The following is a 22,211-nucleotide window of genomic DNA, read 5'->3' on the forward strand; positions in this document are numbered from 1 at the left end:
AAAGAACACAAGGAATGGACATTAGACCAGTGGAAATCTGTGCTTTGGTCTGATGAGTCCAAATTTGAGATCTTTGGTTCCAACCATCGTGTCTTTGTGTGATGCAGAAAAGGTGAACGGATGGACTCTACATGCCTGGTTCCCACTGTGAAGCATGGAGGAGGAGGTGTAATGGTGTGGGGGTGCTTTGCTGGTGATATTGTTATGGATTTATTCAAAATTGAAAGCATACTGAACCAGCATGGCTACCACAACATCTTGCAGCCGCATGCTATTCCATCCGGTTTGCGCTTAGTTGGACCATCATTTGTTTTTCAACAGGACAATGACCCCAAACACACCTCAAGGGCTATTTGACCAAGCAGGAGAGTGATGGGGTGCTATGCCAGATGACCTGAACCCAATCGAGATGGTTTGGGGTGAGCTGGACCGCAGAGTGAAGGCTAAAGGGCCAATAAGTGCTAAGGATCTCTGGGAACTCCTTCAAGATTGTTGTAAGACCATTCCCGGTTACTACCTTTTGATGCTCATCAAGAGAATGCCAAGAGTGTGCAAAGCAGTCATCAAAGCAAAAGGTGGCTACTTTGAAGAACCTAGAATATAAGACATAATTTCAGTTGTTTCACACTTTTTTGTTAAGTATATAATTCCACATGTATTAATTCATAATTTTGATGCCTTCAATGTGAATGTACAATTTTCAAAGTCATGAAAATACAGAAAAATCTTTAAATGAGAAGGTCTGTCCAAACTTTTGGTCTGTACTGTACTTGTAGGCTTGTGACATCATGAAAGGGGCCGAGTTACCACTGCCCTCCCCTTTCCCTCAAAGGTACAGATTTGCGAGCCTAGCTTATAATTCTCATATCTTGGCTTTGAACATGCCAAAGTCACAGCACACTCATTCATCTTATATTAAAATTAGCTTTCTATTGATACCAAATTCATACTAGTTGTTCCCCACGGTTCTGGAGAAATCTACACTTTTTACTCATTGTGCTTAGCTGCTACAGTGGTTGACAGATCTGCCGATGGAAATTCACAATATGGACTTCTTATTTTTCTAGCCCAAATCGGTGGCCCAATATCTCACTATAATAGAACAAAGAACCTCATGTGTTTTTAGAGAGACTAGACCAGTTTCAGCTGGTACTAGATGGGAGAATTGTCTATTGCAGCTACAGAGGTCATAAAAATTCTTGTGGTTAGAGGGAATGAGAGGTTTAGAATTCACACACAGCAGAAACAAAGAGAGAAGGAGGGTCAGAGACCATAGCATGTGTGCTAAAAGGAAAAGTGAAAAATCCTACTCCATTTTATACATTATTGTGACAGAAGTTAGAAGGGTAAAAAGTTTATCAGCAATTTTTACAACAAAATGTATAAAACCTATTTTTTTGGGTCAAATACACATTCAATAAGTATATTAACTCTTTAAATGCATCAGAAGAATTAAAACAGTGTGAAAGGGAATCATTTTAAATTTACATTTTTCCCAGAAAAATGTTCCTTTAGCCCCATTTTTTTCATTTGCACAATGGTCCATGCAATTTGTTGTGCAATTTCTCCTGAGTATGCCGATACCCCATATGTGGCGTAAAACTACTGTTTAGGTGCACTGCAGGTCTCAGAAGAGAAGGAGCACCATTTGACTGTTGGAGTGCAAAACTGTTTGCAATTGATAGCTAATGCCATATCGCGATTGCAGAGCCCCTGATGAGCCTAAACAGTGGAAACCCTCATAAACGACCACATTTTGTAAACTACACCCTCAAGGAATTTTACTAGTTATGAGGTGAGGACCTTGAACCCACAGGTGTTTCACAGAATTTTATAACATTAAGCCACGAAAAAGGAAAAATATATTTTTCCCATAAAAATGTTGCTTTAGCCCCAAATTTTTCATTTTTACAAAGATAACAGGAGAAAATGGACAGTACATACAATTTGTTGTCCAATCTCTAATGCTTATACTGAAATCCCACATGTGATGGAAAACTACTATTTGGGCACACGGTAGGGCTCGGAAGAGAAGGAGCACGATTTGACTTCTGGACCGCAAAATTGGCTGGAATAGATAGCAGACGCCATGTCACGTTAGCAGAGCCCCTGATATGCCTAAACAGTGGAACCCCCACAAGTGACCCCATTTTGGCAACTGCACCCCTGAGGGAACTTATCTAGAAGGGTGGTGAGCATCTTCAACTCACAGATGCTTCACAAAATTTTAAAACAGTGGACCGTGAAAGTAAAAAATTATGGGTTTTTTCCCAAAAATGTTTTTAGCCCCAAATTTTTCTTTTTCACAAGGGTAACAGGAGAAATGGACCATATAATGTGGTGTGCAATTTCACCTGAGTACAGGGATACCCAATATATGGTCAGAAACTTTTGTTTGGGCACATAGTAGGGATGGAAGGGAAGTAGCGCTATTTGATTTTTGGAGTGAAAAAGTTGAATAGATTGCAGATCACATATCGCAGTTGGAGAGAGCTGCCAAGATTCCAAAACAGCAGAAACCCCCACAAGTGACCCCTTTTTGGAAATTACACATCTTGAAGATTTCCTCTAGAGGTGTAGGGAGCATTTTAGACCCACAGATATAAAACGGAGGCCAGGGGGTAGGCGTGGCTTATAGTGGCAGTATTGGCACGCCCTGGCCCACTGTCACATAAACACATTGTCCCTTCTGTTGTGTATTTGGTAGTTCACTTACTTGCACATCAGAGTCCACTCTGGTCTGCTGTGGCCTTCTTCCTTTAAGTATCACGCAATGACAGTCAGAGTCCGCATCCAGTTCCAACAAAACAACATTACTCAGTTCTTTACACAGCTCGTCCAGTTTAGTCACAGTGATAGCCCAAGTTTCTTCACAGAGTACAACCTTTCCTTGTGCTGTCCCTCACTCCTCCAGGAATATCGCAGGGTCGTACCGTCACCTTCGGTACCACAGCTTCATGACTGGCCAGCCTAACTAGCTCCAGGACTTCTCTGTCCGTTTTGCCCCAGACATTTAGGATAGTTCCCAAGAAATTAGCTGCTACCATTTTGATGCTGCCCTGTATTCCTCCACCACCATGTGACTATCAGCCCATTGGCCATGGTCGGCTCCCAATTTGACCATTGCGAGACACAACTGTCCTGTTCTGGCTCCCCGCTCTACTGACTGAACTAGGAAGCTCTCTTACTTACTCCCAGTTGGCCCCTCCTAATTAAAACCCCTTCACCCCCGGAGCTTTTTCCGTTTTTCCATTTTCGTTTTTCGCTACCCTCCTTCCCAGAGCCATAACTTTTTTATTTTTCCGTCAATTTGGCCATGTGAGGGCTTATTTTTTGCGGGACGAGTTGTACTTTTGAACGACATCATTGGTTTTAGCATGTCGTGTACTAGAAAACGGGAAAAAAATTCCAAGTGCTGTGAAATTGCAAAAAAAGTGCAATCCCACACTTGTTTTTTGCTTGCCTATTTTGCTAGGTTCACTAAATGCTAAAACTGACCTGCCATTATGATTCTCCAGGTCACTACGAGTTTATAGACACCTAACATGACTAGGTTATTTTTCACCTAAGTGGTGAAAAAAAATTCCAAACTTTGCAAAAAACAAAACAAAACAAAATTGCGCCATTTTCCGATACTCGTAGCGTCTCCATTTTTCGTGATCTGGGGTCAGGTGAGGGCTTATTTTTTGCGTGCCGAGCTGGCGTTTTTAATGATAGCATTTTGGTGTAGATACGTTCTTTTGATCGCCCGTTATTGCATTTTAATGCAATGTCGTGGCGACCAAAAAAACGTAAATCTGGCGTTTCGAATTTTTTTCTCATTACGCCATATAGCGATCAGGTTAATGCTTTTTTTTTATTGATAGATCGGGCGATTCTGAACGCGGCGATACCAAATATGTGTAGGTTGGTTTTTTTTTTTATTGATTTATTTTGATTGGGGCGAAAGGGGGGTGATTTAAACTTTTATATTTTTTTTATTTTTTTCACATTTTTAAAAACTTTTTTTTTTTACTTTTGCCATGCTTCTATAGCCTCCATGGGAGGCTAGAAGCAGGCACAGCCCGATCGGCTCTGCTATGCAGCACCGATCATAAGATCGCTGCTACACAGCAGAATTGCAGGTGTGCTGTGAGCGCCGACCACAGGGGGGCGCTCACAGCCACCGGCAATCAGTAACCATAGAGGTCTCAAGGACCTCTATGGTTACCTTCCTGACACATCGCCGACCCCCGATCATGTGACGGGGGTCGGCGATGCGCTCATATCCGGCCGCACGGCCGGATGCGGTAGTTAAATGCCGCTGTCTGAGTTTGACAGCGGCATTTAACTAGTTAATAGCGGCGGGTGATCGCGATTTCACCCGCCGCTATTGCGCGCACATGTCAGCTGTAAAAAACAGCTGACATGTCGCGACTTTGATGTGCGCTCACCGCCGGAGCGCACATCAAAGCGGGGGTCCCGACATGTGACGTACTATACCGTCACATGTCGGGAAGGGGTTAACTAAATCTTATTAGTCTATCTCATTCCTCACTAACTCTACTCTCTTGTGCCCCCTCTAGAGGGCTAATCGAAATCCTATACTTTCCCTACGTTTATACATTACAAGGAATATATATATATCTGCAAAACATTACTCAGTATAGCAATATTATAATACACGTAGCAGCATTATAGGACATATTATAAGTACCAGTTTCTCAGGGACGTAGAAACACGGGAGTGGGGCACAAACCAGTCCTTGAACACCCCTTACAGATATTTCACAGAACTGTATAATATTGGGCTGTGAAAATTGACACTTAATATTGTTTTAGTCCTAAGTTTTTAATTTGAAAAGGGCTAATAGGAGAAAATGTATCACAAAATTTATTATGCAATGTTTCCTGAGTACAGCAAGGCAATACCCCATATCTAGTCAAAAGCTACTTTTTAGGTACAGAAGCCCAGAAGGGAAGGAGCGCCATACTAGGGTTCAGATTTGCCTGGAATAGTTTGCGGGTGCCATATCACATTGGCAGAGCCTCTGAGATGTCAGGACAGCAGTAACCCATATAAGTAACCTTATTTTACAAACTACACCACATGTTTCACAACATTTAATACCATTGTGCAGTGAAGAAAAAAAATACATTTTTACCATTATAATGTTGTTTTAGCTCAAGATTTTACATTTCCGCAAAGGGAAATAGGTAAAAATTACAAAATAATTTGTTACATCATTTCTCCTGAACGTGGCAATACCCCATATGTGACTGTACAGTATTGTTTGGCAACATGGTGAGACTTTGGAGGGAAGGAGCGCTATTTAGACTCTTGGAGAACAAATTTTCTTAGAATAGTTTGCGGAGTCCATATATACAGAGTCCCTATGTGTCAGAAAACCAGAATCCTTCCTCAATTGACCCCAATTTGGAAATGAAACCCCTCTGTCCATTTATCGCTAGTAACGACTTTGACTTCAAGGTTGTTTTCCAGAAACAAGCAGCAATGTACGTTGGAGAGTGAAAAAGCAAATATACCACTGTAGTGCACAGTACATTGTAGAGCCCCTACATTGTAGTGCTTGTATATTGTAGTGCCCGTATACTGTAGTGCTCTTATAGTGCTCAGCTACACTGTGATGCTCCTGAGGAGGGGATATTTGGATTTGGATTTCTTTTGGTAGTTGCCACATCACTTTTCCAAACACATTGTCCCACAAGTAATGTGGATACCCAAGTGGGGCCTTGTATTTTTGTGGGTTGAATAGAAGCTTTAATTGGTGCCATTTTTGGGTAAAGAACATGTTGGATCAGTTCACATTTATCCTGTGCTCCACCTTGAGCACTGACATCAGGGTTTCCATCTAAATCTCCAAAATACGTGATTTGGATGAAATCCCGAGGGATCCATTCTCTTATGAGGCAGCAGAGTTACCTTGGATTGTGTAGCTTCTGCTCGATGGTATACGGCTTTTCAGAGGTGCACAAGACTGTGGTCGACTGCACTTTTATGCCCACCTAAAAAGATGTACATGGTTGGATCATAGGCCAGACAGCATCCACAGTGTCTCTATCTGCCTCATTACAGGAAATCTTCCATCTGAATCATGTATTTCAGAGATTTACATGAAAACTCTGATGTAAGTGCTCAGTGCAGAGCGCAAGATAAATATGAGCCAAGTGTGGCACCCCAGGAGTTCGGGTACCACAGTAGTGCTGCCTTCCTCTCGGGGAGGGTAGTGCTATGCCAGGAGACAAGTGAGATTCCCTTTGGCAGGTTATCACACACAACACCTTCCAAATCCAGGCCAGGAGGGGGAGCTCAAAACCCTGTTTTAGGGCAGCTTCCCTGCATAAAGATCCTGGTTTGGAGGAGGAGTGAGTTCAGTTTGTCCAGACAGTCTGTGAGCAAGGACAGACAGTAAAGGAGCAGAGAAGAGATTCAGGGCTCAAGGAGGCTGAGAATAGGCCTCCAAGGAGTCAGTACACAGAGACCGGGTAGAGTGGAACTGTAGGACACTCAGCAGAACCGGAGGACATAAGATCATACAAACATTGCCCAAATTACGCCTGTGGCACAGCAGCATCCTGGAGCCTGGAGTCACCATGTAGAGACCCCAGAAAGTACGGCTCAAGCTGCGTACCATACAGGTACCTGTCCCAGGACAGGAGAAAGAACTGAAAGAATTAGGACCTTGTTTGGAACACTTCAGGCAGCAAGGGACTTTAGCAAGCGCAGAGTGGAAGGCTCCTAACCTGACTTGCCAAGGGGATTCCGCTTGTTTCCGGGATGCCTGGACTCCTATGTACCTGTTGCCGGTGCCCTGGACTGTGGCCTGCCAACTACAGTAAACCACGTAAAGACTTACAATTTGTGTCCTTTACTCATTTACTGGCAACCATCATCACCACCATACACCTTAGGACCCCTGGGGACCCCCGCTTCACCTGTGGGAAGTGTACCATCAGTGCTGCAATAACATCCCCCAGAAGACCCCTTTAACACAGCATCGGTCCCACTATTGACCGAACACCACAGGTGGCATCACAACAGACTTCTAAACATTTTTCCCTTAAAAGACCGTCCCCTTAATTGGGTGCCCAGAGCCACGGACCGAATCGCAGCCACCGTGACTTCCCCTTTAAGACCGGACCCGGTACCAAGTACCCCGCTGCCCTGGTGGGCGACTCAACTTTGGCGTAACGAACAGGATTTCGTGCCCTGGCATCGCCAGGTACTGTGTGCCAGAGACTGTGACAGTTTGTATGAAAACCGCCATTGCAGCGCCGCATGGAGCGCGAAGGGGAGAAGATGTACCTTCGTGGGCAGAGCTGGCCAAAAAGAGCACGAAGAAGGAGGAACAGGTGGGGCGCTGCCTGAAACGCCAGAAGTGAAGACGCCGTACAGCGAAGCCAGAAGTGAGGGTGCCGCAAAGTGCTCGACGGAGCACAGGAGGAACCGCTGCAGACTCCGGAGAGGAGACCCCAGCTTTTACCAGGTTAGCAAGGGGGAAGAACCATGTCTGACCCGGGAGGAGGATTGGCGGCGGTCGCAGCCGCAGGCCCCATAGTACCGCAGGCCCAGTGATGTCCCTATGTCCTCTATGATACTTACCTTTCACACGTTCCAGCATTGAGGACCGCACTCGGCACCTCCCTCTCCTTGTCTGCGTTCCACACGAGCGCTTCACAGACAACTTCCGCCCAGGGAGTTCTGATGACGCACTTCCTGTCTATGTTTCATGCAAGCGCCTTACAAGGAATCCACACCGGGGAGTTCTTGTCTATCCACTTTTGGGGAGCCGTAGTACATGCATTCCACTTGCGTGTCATGATTAGAGTATGAGTCATGCCTGCAGACACACTTCCAGAGTCGCCACTATTTTAGCACATACATGTGCACAGATCCCTTGAGCGCATTTTCACCGGCTTTCACCGGCTTTACTTATACTAAATGGTAAGACTTTTTTCTGCATGATCATGACTCACTATTATTAGTACCCTATGCCCCGATTCCTATGCATTATACTTAAGACTAAGGCGGTCACTCTTTATCTTCATTATCATCAATTTCAGATCACTGCATGATTGTGCTCTATTGCTATTCTTATAATCTGGTAAGACAACAAATTATTTTCTACCTTATACTAGGATGATAAGAATTTATTATGTTCATCACAGATACAATAATTGATGAGTATTCTGTACCTTCTCTGGAGTAGCTAGGTCGGGAGGTGACACAGCTTTTATAAAAAAAAACCAAAAAAAACCAAACCTTGCTCAGGTGCCGCCCCCTGCATTGTCCCCGCCCTAGGCACGTGCCCTCACTTGCCTAGTGGCAAATACGGCCCTGCTTCCACAGTATTCCGGAGAGTCCCATACATTAAATGACTTTAAGGAAAGGCTCTGCAGCCTCTTTGAAATTTATCCCCTGACAGAGCATCAGAAAATTAACATCTTAACTGGTCAACTGATTGGTGTAGCCCTAAGAGAGGTAAAATCCAGGCCAGATGTGGAAAAACGGACTGTGCAGAAGATCTTTGCTAAACTCAAAGTCACCTTTGACACCCGCACCGCTGCAGAAATAAAAATTAAGTTCTTCGGGTGTAGGCAGAGAGCACAGGACAGCATACGGGACTATGCCCTTAATTTGCAAGAGGCACTCCGGGCCGTCAAACAGGTTGACCCTAGCAGCGTACAGGATGAAAATAGACTCTTAAAAGAGCAGTTCATTGAGGGACTCCGGTCCAGCACTCACAGGACTCAGCTACACATCCTGGCCTCGCAAAACCCTGACCTGAACTTTGCACAATTTAAGGACAGAGCCATCCAGGTGCTGCACAAATCTCATCCCAGCCGCACAGTACCTTCTAAGTGTCCAGCCCTCACGTGCCACCAGGAGGTGGCATCATATCCACAGGTTCCTGTCGAGGCCGATGCACAGGTCCTAGATGATGATTCTTCCACAGGACTACACCTCCATGTGCAAGAGCTGACCAAAAGTGTTGCTGCATTAGCCCGGACCGTACAGTCTCTACAGTAATCCCCTAAGGAGAAGATCAAGCTGGCTTCCAGACCGGAGGACGTCCCCTGGCGATGACAGAAGAGGATCCCTCCGACCAGAGGGAGAGATGATGACCGCTATCACCAGGATAGACGACCCATCTGCCGCCGTTGCAACAAGGCAGGGCACATTGCAAGGTACTGTCATTTAAACGTGCGACCCCTGGGGCAGAGGGCCAACCTCCAGGAATAGGACGACCAGGTCCACACAACTGGCGAGCCAAGTACATCGGAGGATGACCAGTTCTCCCCATTGTGATCGACGGCATCCTGATGAACGCTTTGTTGGACACCGGTTCTCAGATTACAACTATGCCTTACATTCTTTATAAGCGTTATTGGGCTGACACAGGCATTACCCGTGGTCCAGATAGTGATTTAACCATAGTTGCCAGTAATGGTCAGCCTTTGCCGCAGGTGGGATACAAGGAGGTTACCATTAAAGTGGGGCGGGTAGAATTAAAGGCCCAAGGAATGGTGATTGTTGATATTGACCGATGTGAATGTAACCCTATGATGACCATTGGTACTAATGTTATTGAAAATTGTCTTGCCGAGGTTATTGTCTTGTTACAACAGGTGGCTGAAACTGCTAGTTCCAGTGAGCAGAGTGTCCTGCCAGTGGCGTAGCTACCGGGGGGGCAGAGGGGGCCATCGCCCCGGGCCCCGCGCTCTGAGGGGGCCCACCCGGAGCTACGCTACTGTAACTGCATCGGCGCTCGCAGCGCCGATGCAGTTACATTCTGCGGCAGAGCAGGGAGAATTGATCTCCCTGCTTTGCCGCTATGGGGCCCCTGAGCAGGTGGCGGGGGCCCGGTGCCAGCAGTGGGCCCCCCGCCTGTCATTGCACGGTGAGCTGTATCGGCATCTAGCAGATACAGCTCACCGCAGTGATGAGGGAAGGAGCGCTGCGCTGCGCTGCGCTCCTCCCATCATCCCCCACCCACACTGTCTGACAGCGGGCGCGATGACGTCACCGCCCAGCGCCCACTGTCAGATGAGCGGGAGTAGGGAGCGCCGCTGGAACAAGGAGGAAGAGAGGTGAGTATTTCTTTACTGTGTTTTATATGGGGGCTGCTTGATCTGCCGAGGGGGAGGGGGGGCTGCTTGATCTGCCGAGGGGGAGGGGGGGCTGCTTGATCTGCCGAGGGGGAGGGGGGGCTGCTTGATCTGCCGAGGGGGAGGGGGGGCTGCTTGATCTGCCTGGGGGGCTGTCTTATTCTACAGGATCTGCCTATAAGGGGGGAGTGCTGCCTTATACACAGGATCTGCCTATAAGGGGGGAGTGCTGCCTTATACACAGGATCTGCCTATAGGGGGGGGAGTGCTGCCTTATATACAGGATCTGCCTATAGGGGGGAGTGCTGCCTTATATACAGGATCTGCCTATAAGGGGGGAGTGCTGCCTTATACACAGGATCTGCCTATGGGGGGGAGTGCTGCCTTATATACAGGATCTGCCTATAGGGGGGAGTGCTGCCTTATACACATGATCTGCCTATAGGGGGGGGGAGTGCTGCCTTATATACAGGATCTGCCTATAAGGGGGAGTGCTGCCTTATTCTACAGGATCTGCTTATGCACGGGAGTGCTGCCTTATACACAGGATCTGCCTATGGGGGGGTGCTGCCTTATTCTACAGGATCTGCCTATAGGGGGGAGTGCTGCCTTATACACAGGATCTGCCTATAGGGGGGAGTGCTGCCTTATACACAGGATCTGCCTATAGGGGGGAGTGCTGCCTTATACACAGGATCTGCCTATAGGGGGGGAGTGCTGCCTTATATACAGGATATGCCTATGGGGGGGGAGTGCTGCCTTATTCTACAGTATCTGCCTATAGGGGGGAGTGCTGCCTTATTCTGCTGTATCTGCCTATGGGGAGGGAGTGCTGCCTTATACACACGATCTGCCTATAGGGGGGAGTGCTGCCTTATTCTACAGGATCTGCCTATGGGGGGGGGGGAGGGCTGCCTTATTCTACAGGATCTGCCTATGGGGGGAGTGCTGCCTTATTCTACAGGATCTGCCTATGGGGGGAGTGCTGCCTTATTCTACAGGATCTGCCTATGGGGGGGGGAGGGCTGCCTTATTCTACAGGATCTGCCTATGGGGGGAGTGCTGCCTTGTACTACAGGGTCTGCCTATAGGGGTGCTGCCTTGTGCTATATTGAGGACTATCTGGCACATTATACTATATGGAGGTTATCTATGGGGCCATCATACAGTGTGGGGATTACAGTGTTGGAGCCATCAAACAGTTTGAAGGCTACTAACGGGTCAGTATACTGTGTGGGTGGTACTATACAGTTAGGGGGCATTATACTGTGTATAGGTGAGCTGTACAGGGGGGAGACTCAGGTCATTATTAAATGTAAAGTGGGCACTTATTGTAATAGGGGAACTCAGGTTACTGTGACTATCAAAGGGGCACACAGAGGGCATTATTATTTTCTAGGGGGCAAAATGTGGGCTCTGTTTTCTACGGCACTTGCACCCAGCATTACTATATTATAGAGGGGTGCTTTAGATTTTAGAGGGTACAGAGAACCACAGAGTAGGTGCAATAATAGGGTCACATAGGGCAGCAGCGGCTCAGTATTGGGGTATCAGGTGCAGTAATAAGGACACATACGGCAGCAGCGGCTCAGTATTGGGGTATCAGGGGCAGTAATAGGGACACATACGGCAGCAGAGGCTCAGTATTGGGGTATCAGGTGCAGGAATAGGGTCACATATGGCAGCAGCGGCTCAGTATTGGGGTATCAGGGGCAGTAATAGGGACAGATACAGCAGCAGAGGCTCAGTATTGGGGTATCAGGTGCAGGAATAGGGTCACGTATGGCAGCAGCGGCTCCGTATTGGGGTATCAGGGGCAGTAATAGGGACAGATACAGCAGCAGAGGCTCAGTATTGGGGTATCAGGAGCAGTAATAAGGACACATACGGCAGCAGCGGCTCAGTATTGGGGTATCAGGAGCAGTAACAGGGACACATACGGCAGCAGCGGCTCAGTATTGGGGTATCAGGTGCAGTAATAGGGACACATATGGCAGCAGCGGCTCAGTATTGGGGTATCAGGGGCAGTAATAGGGACAGATACAGCAGCAGAGGCTCAGTATTGTGGTATCAGGTGCAGTAATAGGGACACATACGGCAGCAGAGGCTCAGTATTGGGGTATCAGGTGCAGTAATAGGGACACATACGGCAGCAGCGGCTCAGTATTTGGGTATCAGGGGCAGTAATAGGGACACATACGGCAGCAGCGGCTCAGTGTTGGGGTATCAGCAGGATGAGGAGTTTGTGCAGGTTGGGAATAGATGGTGATGGCTGGAATGTGAGAAGAGAAACGTGTCTTTGTTGTATTCCCTGCAGCTGAGTCCTTGCCGGAAGAAGTTGTCATGTAGGTCTGGGCCAGATGGAAAAGACGGGAAAAGTGACGATTCCATCATAAAGAACGTCAACGGTAAGTCACCATCTGTAACTGTGCTGTGATCTTATATGTTCTGAAGGGCTGGTATTTACCACTGACCATATGGCGGTAATATCCATGTTGGTCGTTATATAGAGATTTATCTTCAGTAATAGCGGGGTCATCTGCTGAGGTCTCCTCCACTATTAGGGTGCGTCATCGAGTTGTAATCAAGGTTACCTGGTTAGGGGCCCACTCAGAAGCTTCGCCCCCCCCTGGACCAAAACCCTAGCTACGCCTCTGTGTCCTGCAAAAGGAAATCAGAGCCCTGGTGCAGAGACAACAGGTAGAACTGTCTGGTGGAGAAATTGGACGTGTCACAGTGAGTGATCCGATCCCCATTGCAATACCCCCCAGGAGTGAAATGATGATATGGTGTCAGGCAGCAATAGGTATCAGAGGTAAAGACTACCAGGCCCTGGTAGAACCTGTGTATTCGGATAGTAGGCCCACAATCCTGACAGCCAGAGGGGTGGTTTGAAGTCCGCAAGGGGAGGGTGCCAGTACGTGTTCTCAACTGTGGAGAGAAGGAAGTTCACCTAACCAGATATGCCACAATTGCCAAACTGTTTACAGTTGACAACAATGTAATACAGACAACAGAACCCTTGGTCCCTTCCAACCAGACGGAGGACAATGGCTCTGCAGGACAAATAGAAGATTGGTGTCACAAATTACACGTGGGCACTGACTCTACCCCATCACACCAGAAACAAGGAGCTTACCGGGTGGTCCATGAGTATGAACGGGTATTCAGTAAACACCCACTGGATTTTGGGCAGGTAAAAGTGTGGCGCCCCAGGGTCCTGGTCGTCGCAGTGGTATTGCTTTCCTCTTAAGGAGAGTGATGCTACGTTTGGAGGCAATGAAGGAGAACTCTTTGTCAGGTTACACAATGCATGCAACATGTTCACACTCCAGACCAGAAGGGGGAGCTCTAAGCCTGTTTAAGGTGAACTCCCCTATAAGAACATCCTGATCCTGAGGGAAAGAGTTCAGTTCCTGTCAGGGAGACAGAGGGAAAGGAGGGAGAGGCCTAAAGTGCTGCAGCTCCTAGGAAACAGACGGATAGAAAGATCAACGCTGTTTTCCTCGGAAATCCGGCGCCTGCGCTGTGCTCTTCTGCCTTGGGCAGGTGCATTGAGCATTGGCCACCTGACCTCACCTGCTGGGTTGCAGACTGCGCCTGTGCGGGCAGTGCGGCCACCCAGCTACTGAATCCCCGCCCTGCAGTGTGTTATGCATTATGCACAGTGCGGGGAGGGGATTCAGTAGCTGGGTGGCTGCACTGCCCGCACAGGTGCAGTCTGCAACCCAGGAGGTGAGGTCAGACGGCTAATGCTCAATGCGCCTGCCCAAGGCAGAAGAGCACAGCGCAGGCGCCGGATTTCCGAGGAAAACAGCGCTGAGGGGGCGGCGACCAGCGCCCCAGAAGATATGACTGACGGCAGTTGGGCGCTTCAAAGAGGGGGGATCAGACCTGCCTCCAGGTCTAAGAAAAGGTATTTGGGCAGAATTAGAAATACCTTTATTTGGGGAATAACAGCAACAAAAACTAAAAGAGCCACCTTTGTAGAATGCAGCTTTACTGCTGCACAAGGTGGCTCTTTTAGTTTATAACGGCTGGAGGGGGTGACAGTGTCCCTAAAAAAAACCTTGCCTTTGCATGAAAGAAACTTATGGCCAGAAAAGTTACCAGACTTGGTAGATTTGTACAACCACATCCCAGTGAACGCCACCAACTGCACTCCAGCATACCTGATGAGAGGAAGATCTGGTAAACTACCAGTTGATCTAGACATGGGAGTTCTAACCCCAGAAAATACCTCACCTGATACAGATTGGGATACTGAGAGACAACCAAAGTACCGCCAAGTACAAGAGTGCTTCGAAAGAAGTCTATCACAGGCAAGACAAAAACAAGAGAGAGACTATAACCAACGTGCCCCTGCAATCCCCTTGTCACCAGGTGAACAAGTGCTAAAACGTAAAAGGAGAATGCACAAACTTGATGACCAGCGGGAAGCAGAACCGTATACTATCCTACCCTCAAACTTTGATATCACGAAAGTATGCCTCAGGCCTGGGTCACACTGGCGACTAAAACGGACGAGTGCAATGAGATAAAAAATCGCATTGCACTCGGACCAATGTTAAACTATGAAGCATCTCCCAGCAGTCAATTTTTTGTCGGCCGTTTTCCTCGGTCCGAGACGCATGCTGCGATTGTCACGGACACTCGGCCGACTCTCGGCTCACTCACACCCATATAAGCCTATGGGTGCCAGTGAGACAAGGCACATCACTCAGATATCATCCGAGTGATGTGCGTTAAACGCTGACCCCGGCAATGGAGGAGATGGAGAAATTTGTTTCACCACCTCCTCCGCAGCTGTGTTCCCATCCGCTCTCTGCGAGAGGCTCGGAGCACAGACGCTTCACACTCGGCTCCTGCTCGCAGCAGAGCAGGAGCCGAGGGTCATTAGCATATTGCCAGGGCCGGACTGGCCATTGGGCACTTCTGGCAAATGCCAGAAGGGCTGGTCCCTCTAATGGGCCGCTCAGTCACCTCTCTCTTCAGCGTGCACGTCAGGCAGCATTAGCTTGCCGTGCACACAGAATTATGCTGCACTGATGAAACCAGCAGGACCAGGGGGGGCGGCTCTGTACTATTCTGTGCCGCCCACTCCCTTGGCCCTGCTGATTTCAATTCTGCTGCGTGATCATATACACATGCAAGGGGCTCTGTGCAGGTCCCTGTGCAGAAGTTTTAGGCCTCCCGGCACTGTACTGTACCATAGAGTTGTACAAGTGCCGGCCGGCCATCCCAGGATTGCAGACACACATGATGGGAGAGTCGACGTCACCTGCGATCCGCCGGGATGAGAGGAGCTTCTGTGAAGAGGTCAGCCAGCAGAGCAGGGGGCTCTGGCTGGAGGTCGCTGGCAGGGTCGGATCTTGCCTTGTGGTATTTGCAGTCCAGCTGAGGCAGATTTATTGCGCAGCTTGAAGCTTGACATAGATCTGGTCGCGCTGTTAGTGGAGTCATCAGCTCCAGCGTGGCCGGATCTGTGGGTAAGAACAAGCTGCAGAAATAACTCACAGCAGACAGCTGTATACAGGATCATAGGCTGATCACTCCTGAGCCTGGCTGCAGGACATCATACACTGCATATATATATAGAGCCACAATATATTATATTATGCGTTTCCTGTAGCCCGGTCCAGGGGCGATCAGTCAGTGCATATATCTTACACCAGCAAATAAAATCCTCATATCTAATAATGGGATCCCTTCACTAATAAATACTATGCACCAATAGAGAACTATGAAGACTCTGGATCAAAAGATTAACTATAAAATCACAAACTTTATTATAAAATGTCTAAAAATACATATCAATCAAACGACATAATGGTGAGATATTGCAATAAATACACACAAGGTAAACATCAGAACCAGAAGCTCCAGAACAAGTAGAACCCCTATGAACTATCATAAATCTAGTGGCAAATATTCATGACCTAAATGGCCCTAGTGTGTATACTACCTAATAGTACAGCCACTATTGTGATGCCCCTAATTCCTGTGTCTACACTCCACTCCAACAAATTTTAAGGGGCCAGTAGGTCCCTCACTACATAGTATGACACATATAAGAGGAATAGTTACCTGTACTCATGTTGGACTAGGGGATCAAGGGTCCTACGGGCTGGGCGCACCTCGACGCGCGTTTCTCTGCAACAGCAGCTTCGTCAGGAGGTAGAGGGTACTAATATTTGAGTGTATATATAGTGAGCTTGATGATAAAACTGCCCGCACCTGTACAGCGGCGCACCGCCGCCATGTTGCCACGTCATCAGGGGGACCGCGCTCAACCTGCACGTCACTCGGTCATGTGCTCCGGTCACATGACCGGGCCCGTAACCAGAGCAACGCAACAGGACTGCAGAGCGCCTCACCATGAAAGCGCAGCAGCGCATGCGCGGCGTGCGCACACAGGTACCAATTGAATGAGTTGTAAACAAATAATGAAATCACAATATGCCTCCCACCGAAATACCAAATTATAATAGCCTAACCCCCCATGTGTTGAAAGATAACGCATATATAAGTAACCAATATTCTATACATTCCACCCTACATCCCTATCCGCATAATTGTAAAAAAGTATAAGAATTGTACTATAATATATGAAACATGTCCCACATGGTAAATAATGCAGGTGTATTGTTGCTACTAAGCTGAAAAGACGGTCCCAAGAATGAGACCAATCTTGCTTTACAAATCGCTTATATGTCATCATACATCAAAAAACATATACAACCTACATATAGGGTATAGATAGTACAAATATAGTCATAGAATGCCACATATGTCTCTTTCGGGGTATTTATATCTTCCCAAACTCGCCATCCTGCAGTCAGCATTTTTAGAAGATTCTCTGTTCAGGTGAACCTTTTTCAGTGGCAGCGGGGTACATCAAAGGAATAACAACAAGAAGCGTCCACAGGGAACACTTCCAAGGTCTAGACCTATAAAGGACACTAGAAGAAGAATATTAATTAGTCACACATCATAGACAGTCACCAAGGTGATAGGGATAGGGATGGAGGAAGTGGGGGGTAAGTAGGGATAGAATCGGGGGTGGGACATGGACCAAACATAAAAGACAAACAACCTAACCACTCAAATAAAACATTATAAAATTCGCGCTAGCCTAGGAAGGATTTGAAGCTAATATATTCATTGAGTCCTTTTGGGGCTACTGTATCCAACATCACCGTCCATTTGGTCTCTTTTTTGAGTAGTTCCTTCATGTAATTACCTCCCCTTATCCCCAACTGTACCCGGTCAATCCCCCTTACTTTGAAATGTTTTGGGTTGCTTTTATGGTATTTACGAAAATGCTTAGGTATAGTCTTTAAAAGTTCCACATTCTCTGCCGTAGCCCCATTTTTAATATCACGTGCATGTTCTAAGATGCGTACTCGTAACTCACGTGTGGTAATGCCTATGTATATAAGACTGCACGTACATGTAGCATAATAAACTACATTGTTTGTCCGGCAATTAATGAAATGGGTAATAGAGAACGACTTGTTGCCACCACTATCTTTGAATGTGGAGACTCTCTCCATGTATTGACATGCCGAACAGTCTCCACACTTAAATGAGCCCCATCTTTGTCCAATTTTTTCGGAGAAGAATGTTTTTTGAGGTGGTACATAATGACTGTTAGTTAACAAGTCTTTTAAATTTCTAGATCTCCGCCATGTCACAGATGGATAGTTCAAAATATGTGGAGCTACGTCTTCGTCTGCCAGAAGTACTGGCCAATGTTTCCTGAGGACCCCTGATATTTCTCTCCATTCTGAATTGAATGAAGTAATGAAACGAACCGGTAGGTTATCCTGATGTTTTTTGGGGGGCTTGCAGCCTGCTTGAATCAGAAGCGTGTCACGTGACGCAAATTTAGCCCTTCTATAGCCTGCCCGTATCGTTTTGTGGTTGTATCCCCGTTGTTGTAATTTGCTTTTAAGAATTTTAGCTTGCTGTTCAAAGATGTGATCATCCGAACAGATACGTTTAATACGTAAAAATTGGCTTGTGGGTACTGATCTAAAGGTTTGGGGATGATGTGATGATGTGGCATGTAGTAGAGCGTTAGTGGCAGTGGGCTTATGGAATACATCTGTCGAGATGAATCCATCACCATCCTTCACCAGAGTCACATCAAGAAATTCTACTTTTTCTCTGCTATATTTCCATGTAAGATGAATATTCAATTGGTTATCATTCAACCTATTGTAAGATGAATTTATCTGGCAAGGCTCTGAAGCCTCCCTTATTTCCTTTCTCAATAGGTTGAATGATAACCAATTGAATATTCATCTTACATGGAAATATAGCAGAGAAAAAGTAGAATTTCTTGATGTGACTCTGGTGAAGGATGGTGATGGATTCATCTCGACAGATGTATTCCATAAGCCCACTGCCACTAACGCTCTACTACATGCCACATCATCACATCATCCCCAAACCTTTAGATCAGTACCCACAAGCCAATTTTTACGTATTAAACGTATCTGTTCGGATGATCACATCTTTGAACAGCAAGCTAAAATTCTTAAAAGCAAATTACAACAACGGGGATACAACCACAAAACGATACGGGCAGGCTATAGAAGGGCTAAATTTGCGTCACGTGACACGCTTCTGATTCAAGCAGGCTGCAAGCCCCCCAAAAAACATCAGGATAACCTACCGGTTCGTTTCATTACTTCATTCAATTCAGAATGGAGAGAAATATCAGGGGTCCTCAGGAAACATTGGCGAGTACTTTTGGCAGACGAAGACGTAGCTCCACATATTTTGAACTATCCATCTGTGACATGGCGGAGATCTAGAAATTTAAAAGACTTGTTAACTAACAGTCATTATGTACCACCTCAAAAAACATTCTTCTCCGAAAAAATTGGACAAAGATGGGGCTCATTTAAGTGTGGAGACTGTTCGGCATGTTAATACATGGAGAGAGTCTCCACATTCAAAGATAGTGGTGGCAACAAGTCGTTCTCTATTACCCATTTCATTAATTGCCGGACAAACAATGTAGTTTATTATGCTACATGTACGTGCAGTCTTATATACATAGGCATTACCACACGTGAGTTACGAGTACGCATCTTAGAACATGCACGTGATATTAAAAATGGGGCTACGGCAGAGAATGTGGAACTTTTAAAGACTATACCTAAGCATTTTCGTAAATACCATAAAAGCAACCCAAAACATTTCAAAGTAAGGGGGATTGACCGGGTACAGTTGGGGATAAGGGGAGGTAATTACATGAAGGAACTACTCAAAAAAGAGACCAAATGGACGGTGATGTTGGATACAGTAGCCCCAAAAGGACTCAATGAATATATTAGCTTCAAATCCTTCCTAGGCTAGCGCGAATTTTATAATGTTTTATTTGAGTGGTTAGGTTGTTTGTCTTTTATGTTTGGTCCATGTCCCACCCCCGATTCTATCCCTACTTACCCCCCACTTCCTCCATCCCTATCCCTATCACCTTGGTGACTGTCTATGATGTGTGACTAATTAATATTCTTCTTCTAGTGTCCTTTATAGGTCTAGACCTTGGAAGTGTTCCCTGTGGACGCTTCTTGTTGTTATTCCTTTGATGTACCCCGCTGCCACTGAAAAAGGTTCACCTGAACAGAGAATCTTCTAAAAATGCTGACTGCAGGATGGCGAGTTTGGGAAGATATAAATACCCCGAAAGAGACATATGTGGCATTCTATGACTATATTTGTACTATCTATACCCTATATGTAGGTTGTATATGTTTTTTGATGTATGATGACATATAAGCGATTTGTAAAGCAAGATTGGTCTCATTCTTGGGACCGTCTTTTCAGCTTAGTAGCAACAATACACCTGCATTATTTACCATGTGGGACATGTTTCATATATTATAGTACAATTCTTATACTTTTTTACAATTATGCGGATAGGGATGTAGGGTGGAATGTATAGAATATTGGTTACTTATATATGCGTTATCTTTCAACACATGGGGGGTTAGGCTATTATAATTTGGTATTTCGGTGGGAGGCATATTGTGATTTCATTATTTGTTTACAACTCATTCAATTGGTACCTGTGTGCGCACGCCGCGCATGCGCTGCTGCGCTTTCATGGTGAGGCGCTCTGCAGTCCTGTTGCGTTGCTCTGGTTACGGGCCCGGTCATGTGACCGGAGCACATGACCGAGTGACGTGCAGGTTGAGCGCGGTCCCCCTGATGACATGGCAACATGGCGGCGGTGCGCCGCTGTACAGGTGCGGGCAGTTTTATCATCAAGCTCACTATATATACACTCAAATATTAGTACCCTCTACCTCCTGACGAAGCTGCTGTTGCAGAGAAACGCGCGTCGAGGTGCGCCCAGCCCGTAGGACCCTTGATCCCCTAGTCCAACATGAGTACAGGTAACTATTCCTCTTATATGTGTCATACTATGTAGTGAGGGACCTACTGGCCCCTTAAAATTTGTTGGAGTGGAGTGTAGACACAGGAATTAGGGGCATCACAATAGTGGCTGTACTATTAGGTAGTATACACACTAGGGCCATTTAGGTCATGAATATTTGCCACTAGATTTATGATAGTTCATAGGGGTTCTACTTGTTCTGGAGCTTCTGGTTCTGATGTTTACCTTGTGTGTATTTATTGCAATATCTCACCATTATGTCGTTTGATTTATATGTATTTTTAGACATTTTATAATAAAGTTTGTGATTTTATAGTTAATCTTTTGATCCAGAGTCTTCATAGTTCTCTATTGGTGCATAGTGCATATATCTTAGTATACACAGTGTATAGGAGAATATGTCACTGACAAATCCTATACTGTGTGCACAGACATCTGATCTTATATACAGGATAATCTGTGATGATATAAGACCTGATGTCTATATACATAGTGCAGCGCCCCAGAGTCCTGGTCGTTGCAGTACTGTGGCTCCGCCACTAAGGGGAGCTATGGTACGTCTGGTGGCACTGAAGGAGTTCATCTGATCAGGTATCACAGACACCAATACATTTCACAGTCGGGCCTCCAGGGGGAGCTAAGGGTTCTATTCACTAGGCCACTCCCCACCATTGTGGGTAAACTGGGGGTCAGGCAGGAAGTTAGATCAGAAAGCTGACTGGGTTGGAACCAGGCAACACCTTGTGGCAGAGGGTGTTGTGGGGGAAGATACAGTAGGGTCTCTGTCAGGCGTGGGATCCTGACAGAGGCTTGGCAACTTGGACGAACGTAACGGGACCGTGCCTGCTCAGGATAGCGGCGGTGCCCAAGGAAGGATTAGAAGCGAGATAGATTGTGCTGAGTGAGAAACGAGATCAAGCAAAAGGAGAAATACCAGTAGGAGTCGTGCTGTAAGACCGAGGCAACCTCCTACTGAGGCGCACTACCGGTGGCCGGAACGCCGAGGGAGTATAATAACATTCAGCTTCAAGCAATACTCCAAACAGCGGCAGGACAGTCAGTCTAAGGCGGGCTGTCTAACTTAAATCACCTATGCAGTCTTGGGGGGCAACTTGTGGAGAGGGGCGACTCTAGGGTCCCGGAAGAGCTCCGAGCCTACCCGTCAAACGGGTGCCGTCCCAACCAGAACACCAGGGAGGGACGGAGGATTAGCAGAACATCATCTAATCGAGTTGTGAGGGAACTTAAGAAACAGACACAACAGTTGTGGGGACTTTCTGTAAGCACAGCAGGGAAGGACCGCAACACATAGCGCTAGAAGGAAGGCACAGATTTCCACCTGCTAAGAGAACTCTGGAGGTGCCATTGGGCCGGCCGGACTTGCGCAGCCTGGTTATCCGGATTCCGGACTGAGGACCCAGAGATCTTCAGTAAAGAGGTAAAGAGACTGCAACCTGGTGTCCTCGTTATTTACTGCACCGCACCACTACCGCTCCACCATCATCATCCGTCATACTTATCTATCCACTTCATTTACTGTGCGCCCCTCGGCAGGGTCACGGACCGGGGCCTAGCCACCGTGACAACCCCAGAGCAGAGACTCAGAGGCCCGGTTCCGGGTACCCCTCGGCCCTGCGGCGGTGGGGGCGCTGCAACTTGGCGTCACGAACAGGATCTACTTAAGC

This window comes from Ranitomeya variabilis, chromosome 1 (genome assembly GCF_051348905.1).
Source record: "Ranitomeya variabilis isolate aRanVar5 chromosome 1, aRanVar5.hap1, whole genome shotgun sequence".
NCBI classification, from domain to species: Eukaryota; Metazoa; Chordata; class Amphibia; order Anura; family Dendrobatidae; genus Ranitomeya; species Ranitomeya variabilis.